We start from the raw sequence: 9916 nt of genomic DNA, 5'->3' as shown, positions 1-9916 counted from the left end.
GAGCCGATGGACTTCAGTCTGCATTAAAGGTCTATTGATTTGTGCTTTTGCCAAACCAGGTTGGAAAAGAAGTTTCAAATTCTGTCTCTAAAGTGGCTCACCATGTATTTTCTGAAAATTCAAATTTAGTTGTAGCTGTTTCCAGTTCCTCACAGAAAGTACTGGTGGCCAAACCTAATGCCTAAAAAAGTTTGAACTTCTTAGCCTGAAATTTGGCATTTACAACTCATATACTGATCCTGGTCTGTCACGTCAGCCTCAACATTTATTGTGTCCCTTAACAAATCCCTCCAACCCTATAAAATAGTTCTCTCAACCAAACAGTGAATTCATTAATTTTCTGAATCTGCAATGAATTGTGCTCTTTTAGTTCTGTAACAAGAGTACTTTCCCTCACATACTAGTTTGAGTTTTCTCTCATATACAAGGTTTCCTTGTTCACTCTAATAAAATTCTTTCTTTTTCTAAACTCCTTTAGTCCCTGCTGTGTATTTCTTTAATTTTCAACCTTAAAAAATAATGTTAATTCTCCTTTATGCAACTCTTCTGTCTTCATATGTGATATATTAAAATTAGGACTGTAATTCCTATACTGTAACTCTTTTATTAGACAGGGAAGAAAGTAACTGGCTTAGCAAGCATTATAATTGAGGCCTTTTCTGGCTAAATGAAGAAAAGACAGCAAGCTTGGGGCCTTGGGCTTTTACTATCAGTTCTTACTCTTTTGGGGGTTTCTTTCACCACTAAACCTTCAGGTATGTTTTCCTAAGTAATTAGAGAGGTACTGGGAAGTTGTGCCTTGTTTTCCTATGTTTTATGATGTTTGTTTGCACAGTGAGTTGGAATCCAAGCTGAACACATCCTTGCTAGACTGGATCAATCTTTTTGGTCTTGCCAAACTTACAACTTCTAATACCTAATGTCTCTCTATTATCATTTTTAATTATCAGTATGGAGTATAGAAGATTCATATATCAATATGAAAGTCAAGTTCTACTAAATGATTTTATTCATACTGAAAGTTTTTCTAGTGTTTTGTGTTTTACGATTGAAGATTGTGCCACACAATTAAGATTAATTCTAAGCCCAGGTAGGAACACCTGGAGAGAGCTATGAGTTACTCTTAGAAAATGAATCACAGTGAACTCTAGTGCCTATTTAAATAGCTCAGATTTGGTTTTCTAATATACTTCTTTCTATGTCCCTGAAGTTTTAGTTGTTTTTCCTCAAGGAAGAAGGACATGCTGGGGTGGCTTGGGAAGGAAGGAAAAAGAGGTAGTATTTGGAGAATAAGCATGTGAAAAGAGGGAAGAATGTGAAGCGGGAGTCTGAAAATAAGAATTATGAGTCCCTTTTCTTGATGCCCTGTGCATTCTCTAGACCATAGGTGCGAAACATTCTCTTGTAGACTGAAGTGAAGTTTCCCTTATCTGCATGTGTGTTTTGCTTAGTTCTCATAACATTGTTCTGCATAGCGTTTGAAAATCTTGATGTCAATTCTAACATTGCAAAATTGAGAAATTTTACACAAAAATCTAAGTTGTGGCTTCTTTGGGAAAATTTCTTAATTCCTATATAGAAACAATATCCTTGATTCAGGTAGTATTTTTCTCATTAGCCAGGGCAAGGCCCCCAGGTTTGGATAGGTCCTACCTAGCATGAGCCCCCGTCCTTCCTTTACACAGCTGAATTGGCCCTGAGGCACCAAGTTCCTCACCCATCTGCCACAGACTCAAATTAATGATAAGGGACTAAAACTCAGATGTTCTAGAACTGGGCCTTGAGTACTATAAATAGAAAGGATTTTTCTTATTACACTGATGAATAATATTACAAATTTTAAAAATCCTGTTAGATATTAGCTAAATGAACATGAAATTCAGAAATGTCCATGTTACTAAGTTGTAAAATGTATGAATTTTTTTCTGCTTTTTGTAAAAATACTAGTTGAAAAATGCCTAAACACAACTATTTAACAATGTAATTCATCAAAAGTTTGGGTTGATTTAAAAAATAGAATCATCATTCATTTTTATCAATTTGGGAAGTAATCTAATATATTTAGTAGTTTAATTCCAAATATATGTCAGTGCTTTGAAAGCCAAATTTACCACTTATTTGTGCTTTTCAAGGAGTAGCTCTTAAATATTTCCCCTAATTTCATAAAAGGGATAATAAAAATTTCTAGTAAATTGTTCTTGAAAAAGGAACTATTCCCTGCAAAATAGCTCATGTGAGCTTAAGGGGGCAGTTTTTCTTCTCTTTGCTTCTTAGATCAGCCCTGCTGAAAGCAGAGAGAATGTGTAATAAATGACCTTAAATAATTCACTTTTTGTAAAATGCAAAGTCTTTAAAGTTTCCTTCAAAAATTAGTAAGGTTGTTTAGAGTGATGAGTCTACCAGTTTATTTCACATAGGCCGTTTGAAAGCTTCCAAAGAGTAATGCCTCTTAGGCATTACACAGAAGCACAGGAAGAGGCAGTTTTAACTTTATGAAAACAATGTAACTTTGAGAAAACTTGGTTGTAGGCAGATTATGTAGTTTTATGGGAAATTCTTTCACATCTGCAGACCTAAACTTTCTCCAGAATACCTTTGCTGTATTTTTAAGATCTCTTTAAAAGGTGTGAGTAGTTTGTCGATACTTTAGATAAAGGGCTTTCAGTAGATACTGCTTGGTGTAGGGAATCTGTATTTTAAATTAGTTTTTGTCTGTTTATTCCAATGAGATTATTTTCCATTAATAAGAGCTTCATTTTCATTTAGTCCTGCTATCTAAATTTATGTAAGACTCCAACTTTTAGTGTTTGGTGGCTTCATCCCAGACAAAAGGAGATACAATGCCACAAATTGATATTATGTGTTTTTTTTTTTTTAGGGTAAAGGAGAAGAGCTGTAGAAAATCCATTCAAAATTAATTGGTCATAGTTAGAAAAGTCAAAGAGAGGCTGGTGATTTCTCAAGGTGAATGCACTGCTAATAGAAATTATCCACTGTTCTCTTGGCTTGGTTTTATCTCTCTGAGTTGTTATTCCCTGAGTGAATGCCTTTGGACACACTCTATTCTTAAACCAATGATATGGATAGAGTTCTTTAAAAGCACTCTATTTTAGCCAATGTTGTCGTTGCAGTTAACGATCAGAGAGTGACATTTCATGGGTCGATATTAACTTACATGAAATTGTTTCTTAATGGAAATATGACATGTTCTTTGTGTCCTTAGAAATCATAAAATTTATGAAATCTCTCATGAGCTAGAAAAGTAGAGATTGTTTAAAGTTGACATTTTCTTTCTGTTTCTCTGAAGCTATATGGTGGAATTGCAGCATCTTTGGGGAATTAGCTTGAAAATAGACTACTTCTACATAGTAGTGAAATCTAGCTTATTTCATATTATCCTAGAAACACTGACATTAAAGGGATTATAAAAATTATCTTGTTCAAATATCACTGCAGGCTTGTATCTCCTCCATATCACATCTGACAAGCTAGTCTTACTTCTTGAACTCACCCTGGTGATGAGAAACCTTTCTGTCCTGAGGCATCCTGTTTCATTCATGCATATCTATAACTGTTAAAAAGCCTTCTCTGTATACTGTTGAAATCTGTTTTTTTGTGTCTCAGTTCTTTTGTCCTAGTGATTCCCCCAAACAAGTTGTATGTGCATGAATATACAGCATTTCAGAAGTCTGAAGACAGTTTACAAATTCTTCTTAAGCCCCTCTTTTCATGGCTAAGCATCCTCCACATTTTCTTCAACTGTTCCAAAACTGATACAGCTTCAAGTTCATTAATTTGTTCATTCTTCTTCAGATGTTCCCGATTTTTCAATATTCCTCTTAAATTGTGATTCTAGAATTTTACAAAGATTCTAAGGGTGGTCTCATTTATATAGAATATCATGAGATTTTTCACTGTATCACTGGAGATTTTCTATGTCCGTTTGTGTAATTTAACATTGACCTTATTAGATGGTCTCATCGCATTGCTGACTGATTGTGTTTCCTGTTAAATTATAACCCCCTAATCTTTTACCGGAGGTACTAATAATCTTTACCTATTGGACCTGTATTTGTATAATTTTTAAAAATACAAGTCCAGGTTCTTACTGATATCTTACATATTAGTTTTTTAATTTCTATTTAAGAAATAGGGCTTCCCTGGTGGCGCAGTGTTTGGGAGTCCGCCTGCCGATGCAGGGGACAAGGGTTCGTGCCCTGGTCTGGGAGGATCCCACATGCCGCAGAGTGGCTGGGCCCGTGAGCCATGGCTGCTGAGCCTGTGCGTCCGGAGCCTGCGCTCCGCAACGGGAGAGGCCACAACAGTGAGAGGCCCGCAAACTGCTAAAAAAAAAAAAAAAAAAAAAAAAAGAAATATTTATGTTGTTAGACTTGAACCATTATTCATTATTTTGAAACTTTATTGTACTGTCGAACATAATGACTTTCTTTACAAGCTTTATGAATCCACTAAATAAGCTATTAAATCATTATGAACATTTTCAATAAGATAAAGTAAAATGATCTAAGGATATTCAAGACCTCTTTAGTATATTTCATTGCTGTTTCCCTGCAAGATCCATTCCGACTTCCCCTTGACTTGTACCAGCTATGAGGTTGAGAGGGCTTGATTCATGTCTTCTTTAGGCTTTAGCCCTGATTTGCTGAAGCTAGATGGCATAATTTAACTATGTCACAGTTCTTGGTTCATGGATAGCTCAATCAGAGAATAGATATTCTTTGATTGGATAGAATGTTAGGTTGAGGAAAAAGAAGTCTCTTTCTCTTGCTCTGGATGATAAGATGTGCAGATCTGAGGCCTGGAACTGCTTATAGCTACTTTGCTAACATGAGGGACACCAGCCTAAGGATGAAGCTAAAACACATAGTTGACAAAACATCTTATAAATGAAATGAAAATTCTAGTCTGGCAATGTCTAAGGCTTTATCTATCTCTAAACTTTTTAGTTAAATGAGTAACTATACTCAGAGAGTAAGGAAATTAATGCTAGCTACCTTAAGATACCATGAAATATGAGTAGCTTAACACAACGAAAGGCTATATTTTATCCACATAAGGTCTGATGTGAGTTGTCATAGGTTGTCCTTTCTGTAGTCACTCAGGGAACCAAACTTCTTCCATCTTATGCTGCCACCATCTCAACTTGTGGCAGGGAAAGAGAGAGAGTGAGAGGAAGAATTTGACTTTTAACTGCCTTGGTCTGGAAGTAAAATATTTTGCTCCTACTCTTAATTCATTAGCCTGAACTAGTCACATGGTCCCAAATCAAATGCCAGGGAGGCTAGGAATTGTAGAGAATATTTTGTATATTAGGTGAGCATTAATGGCATCTGCAACCCAACATCCTCTCTTTAAGGAACGTAGGTTTTCACAAAAGACTGAAGGAGCCACTGATCATAAGCTCTGTCTGCTTTCCATCTGCAACCATCCCAGAGACATGGATGTATTAATGGACTAGCTACTGGCTTAGAGCAGTGTGAAAACACACAAATTATAATAATAACTTCTTCCAAGACACTATCTCTTCCTTTCATTTTGAAAGTCAAGACTAAATGTTTATAACTGGATTCCTGGTCACATCTCTCATTTTCCCTGGTGGCTGAAAGATAAGAAATTTCCGTTCCTGCAGTTCACTATCTCATCTGTAAGTTTTTCTTGTTTTTTTTTTTTTTTTTGCGGTACACGGGCCTCTCACTGTTGTGGCCTCTCCCGCTGCGGAGCACAGGCTCCGGACGCGCAGGCCCAGCGGCCATGGCTCACGGGCCCAGCCTCTCCGCGGCTTGTGGAATCTTCCCGGACCGGGGCACGAACCCGTGTCCTCTGCATTGGCAGGCAGACTCTCAACCACTGCACCACCAGGGAAGCCGTGTAAGTTTTTACCATACTCTAGTATGTAATCTTTTTAGGCCTGGAGACTTGAAATCATTTAGAGAAGCTAAATGCTATCTTATCATCTCTTTACATATCCTGAGGTTCAATTGCTTTTACCCATATTATTCAACCTTTTCTAGTCTAAAAATTATTCTTCCCGCCAGAGAATATGGAAGTAAAATAGAATTTTCCAAATCCCATTTTGTGTCACTTGTTCAATTTATAAAATCTTGCTAGACATATTACAGGTAAATTCTCTTTGTTCTTGCTCTGCATATAAATGTAACTTTAAAATGTTTTCTTTTCCTTATGCAGTTTATTCACAAACCTCAATTCATTCTCGGTTTTCTGGCACTGTTCTCACAGGCTCATGTTTCTTTCATATTTGTGCTTGGTTATATGCCTCTGTACCTCTTTTCTACATATAAATTTAAAACTTAAAACCATCCAGGTGATCTTTATGGAGCCACTATGAATCTTCAGATCCTCTCCTTGATAAGTGTTCTTGTAATTTCATAGATGGAAATTCAATTTCAAGTGATTTCCAAACTCTAAACTTTCCCATTTTAGAGTCTGAAACTACATGACCGTTTATATCTTTCACTTACTTTCTATGACATTTTCCTGTCTGAAGTTTAGGGTAGCTTTTCCCCCTGATCATCATGGTCACCATGTGTTTGGAATATCCTTGGTGCTTAATAAATTATTTTTGAATGAATGAATTTGAACTAAGCAAGGATAAGATTCCTTTTTCATGAGAATCCTATCTCATCTTTTTTTTTCTTAAACTGAATCTTTCCATCAGTCTTTAGACAATGTTGATGATTCAGTCTAACAGATATCTTTTTTTTTAAATGGGAATTTCAATTTCAGTTTTTTTTTAATAACTTCTGACAAGCTTTCTATTCATGGAGATTAAAATTTTTATGTAAAGTTTGCTAAACTCTTTTGAATGAGTGTAACACCCAGCGTCAAAGTTATAGTTTTAATATCCATATAGACAGTTATTACTCTACAGATAATTATATGTAATCTTGTGTTCTTATCAACAGGCTTTATCCGTCATCAGATAAGTAGTTCAAGAGAACACAAATGTAATTCCATTATCATTATTAAGGGCAGACAAACTTTGATATCTCTTTCATATCTGTTTCCCTAGGACTTTATGAAACACTCTATATTCACTATTTCATAACTTTTTAAAAGTTTTACTCAATCTTATTGAAGTTCTTAAATATTGCTTCAGAATAAAGGGAAAAATATATGCTAACTTTAAATGTAAGTTGTTAGCATTGACATTAGCATCAATAAAAGAAGCAGACATTTATGAATCATAATCAAAGAACTGTTATTTTACAGTCGAAGATTTTTTTTGAATTTGGAGACCACAGTTCACCTAATCTAGCCCTCCCATAGATTTCTGTACAAAACCCAAGGTAGATAGTTATTATGACTGTTTGACTATTTCCAGGAATGAAAATCCTTTCTTTGGTAATTCCTTTTCTAATCAGTCACATTATAGTTTCTCTTTATTACTTTCCTACATTATCTTCAGTTTCTTGAATTCTGAGTCTTCTTTAATGGTTTATGTCATTGTTGGGCAGGAACATAACCTTAGGATTTTCCTTATGGAGCATATAAGGCAGACTTTCAGAATTGTTGATATTTATGAAGAAAAATTGAAAAGTGAATGAGAGCTATTATAATTATGCTGGTACAGTAAGTACAAAATTAAGATAGTGCTGAACAAATTTGTATTAGTTATTCTTTTGTTGGAAAAAATTTTTAATTTTATTTCCAAACTTTCATGATAGCTTGACTTGGAATAGAATTTTAAATTGGAAATAATTTATCTCTCAAAATTCAAATGCATTATAGTTTGGGCTTCAAGAGTTACAAGTAAGAAGTCTGAGAACAGTCAGATTTTTATCACCTCCCCTTTGCCTCCCTACTAGAAGCATTTAGAATATTCCTTTAATCTTTGGTTCAGTATACAGTATCAATGTATAAAAAACTTTTGAAATCTTATATATTTTTAACACTCACAAATTGGAATTTAAGAATTCCATGTACATCAGCATCAGGAAATCTGAAACCGCTAGGGATAAATCTAACGAAAACTGCAAAACCCTGCTGAGAAACATTTAAAAAGATCTAGAGAGATAAACTATGTTCATGGGTCAGAAGACTCAATAGGGTTAAAATGTCAGTTCTCCCCAAATTTATCTATAGATTCAACTAAATCCCAATAAAATCCAAGCAGACTATTTTCTTTTTGGGTAGAAATTGATAAACTGATTCTAAGATTTATATGAAGATGCAAAGGACCTAGAATGGCCAACAAATTTGAAAAAGGGTAAAGTTTGACAACTAATACTACCTGATTTTAAGATATTATAAGATTTATAAAGCTACAGTAATGTTTTGATTTGTATTGGCATGAAAATAGATGTATAGGTCAGTAGAAAAGAATAGAGCTGAGAAATAGACTCACTCATATATTGACAATTAAATTTTTACAAAGTTGCAAAGGTAATTCTGTTGAGGAAGGATAGCCTTTTCAAGGAATGGTGTTGCAACAACTGAAAACACATATGCAAAACAATGAATTTCAACCATCTCACACAATTTAACTTAAAATGTATCATCAACCTAGACTGAAAACCTAAAACTGTAAATCTTCTAGATGACAACATAAGGGAAAAACCTTTGTGACTCTGTGTTGCAACATCAATAGCATGATCCATAAAAAAACAAATTAATAAGTTAAACATCAAAATTAAAAATTTCTGTTCTTTGAAAGACTGTTAAAAGAATGAAAATACAAGCCAACGACTGGGAGAAAATATTTGCCAATCACATATCTGATAAAGGAATGATTGCCAGAATATATTTGGAACTCAAATCTGAATAATAAAATAACAAAAATCCAATTTAAAAGTGGCAAAAGAGACTCCTGCTCGCCATCCGGGTTGGTGCTTGCCCTCGCTGTCCTGTTCCCGGCCCCATGGAAAAGACGGAGCTGATCCAGGCGGCCAAGCTGGCCGAGCAGGCCAAGCTCTACAACAACATGGCCACCTGCATGAAAGCTGTGACGGAGCAGGGCGTGGAGCTGTCCAACGAGGATGCACCCTGCTCTCGGTGGCCTACAAGAACGTGGTTGGCGGCCACACGTCCGCCTGGAGGGTCATCTCGAGCAACGAGCAGAAGACCAACACCTCCGACAAGAAGTTGCAGCCGATTAAGGACTATCAGGAGAAAGTGGAGTCCAAACTGAGGTCCATCTGCACCACGGTCCTGGAATTGTTGGATAAGTATTTAATAGCCAATGCAACTAATCCAGAGAGTAAGGTCTTCTATCTGAAGATGAAGGGAGATTACTTCCGGTACCTTTCTGAAGTTGCTTGTGGTGATGATCAGAAACAAATGATAGATAATTCCCAAGGAGCTTACCAAGAGGCTATTGATATAAGCAAGAAAGAGATGCAACCCACACATCCAATACGCCTGGGGCTGGCTCTTAACTTTTCTGTATTTTACTATGAGATCCTTAATAACCCAGGACTTGCCTGCACACTGGCTAAAACGGCTTTTGATGAGGCCATTGCAGAACTTGATACACTGAATGAAGACTCATACAAAGACAGCACCCTCATCATGCAGTTGCTTAGAGACAACCTAACATAATGGACCTCAGACAGTGCAGGAGAAGAATGTGATGCCGCAGAAGGGGCAGAGAACTAAGTACATACAGGGTGTCATCCTTCTTCCCCTCAAGAAACCTTTTTACTCATCTCCATTCCTTATTCCATTTGGATTTCCTATAGCAAAGAAACACATTCATGTGTATGGAATCAACTGTTTATAGTCTTTTCACACTGCAGCTTTGGGAAAACTCCATTCCTTGATTTGTGTTTGTCGTGGCCTTCCTAGTGTGCAGTTACTGCTGTAGAAAAGTATTAATAGCTTCATTTCATATAAACACAAGTAACTTCCAAACACTTATGTAGAGGACTAAAAATCT

At 35.9% G+C, this 9916-nt stretch overlaps 1 pseudogene across 1 annotated transcript; it reads left to right on the top strand.

Moving 5' to 3' along the window:
- Window positions 1–8899: 8899 nt before the first annotated feature.
- LOC307053967 (14-3-3 protein theta-like) lies at window positions 8900–9636 on the top strand (annotated as a pseudogene). The gene has a single exon. The product of its transcript is annotated as a 14-3-3 protein theta-like (transcript).
- The last annotated feature ends 280 nt before the right edge of the window (window positions 9637–9916 follow it).

Source organism: Hyperoodon ampullatus (genome assembly GCF_949752795.1).
Source record: "Hyperoodon ampullatus genome assembly, chromosome: 5".
In the NCBI taxonomy this organism is placed as follows: Eukaryota; Metazoa; Chordata; class Mammalia; order Artiodactyla; family Ziphiidae; genus Hyperoodon; species Hyperoodon ampullatus.
The sequence above is the reverse complement of the archived record's forward strand: the minus strand, read 5'-3'. Positions and strand labels throughout refer to the sequence as shown.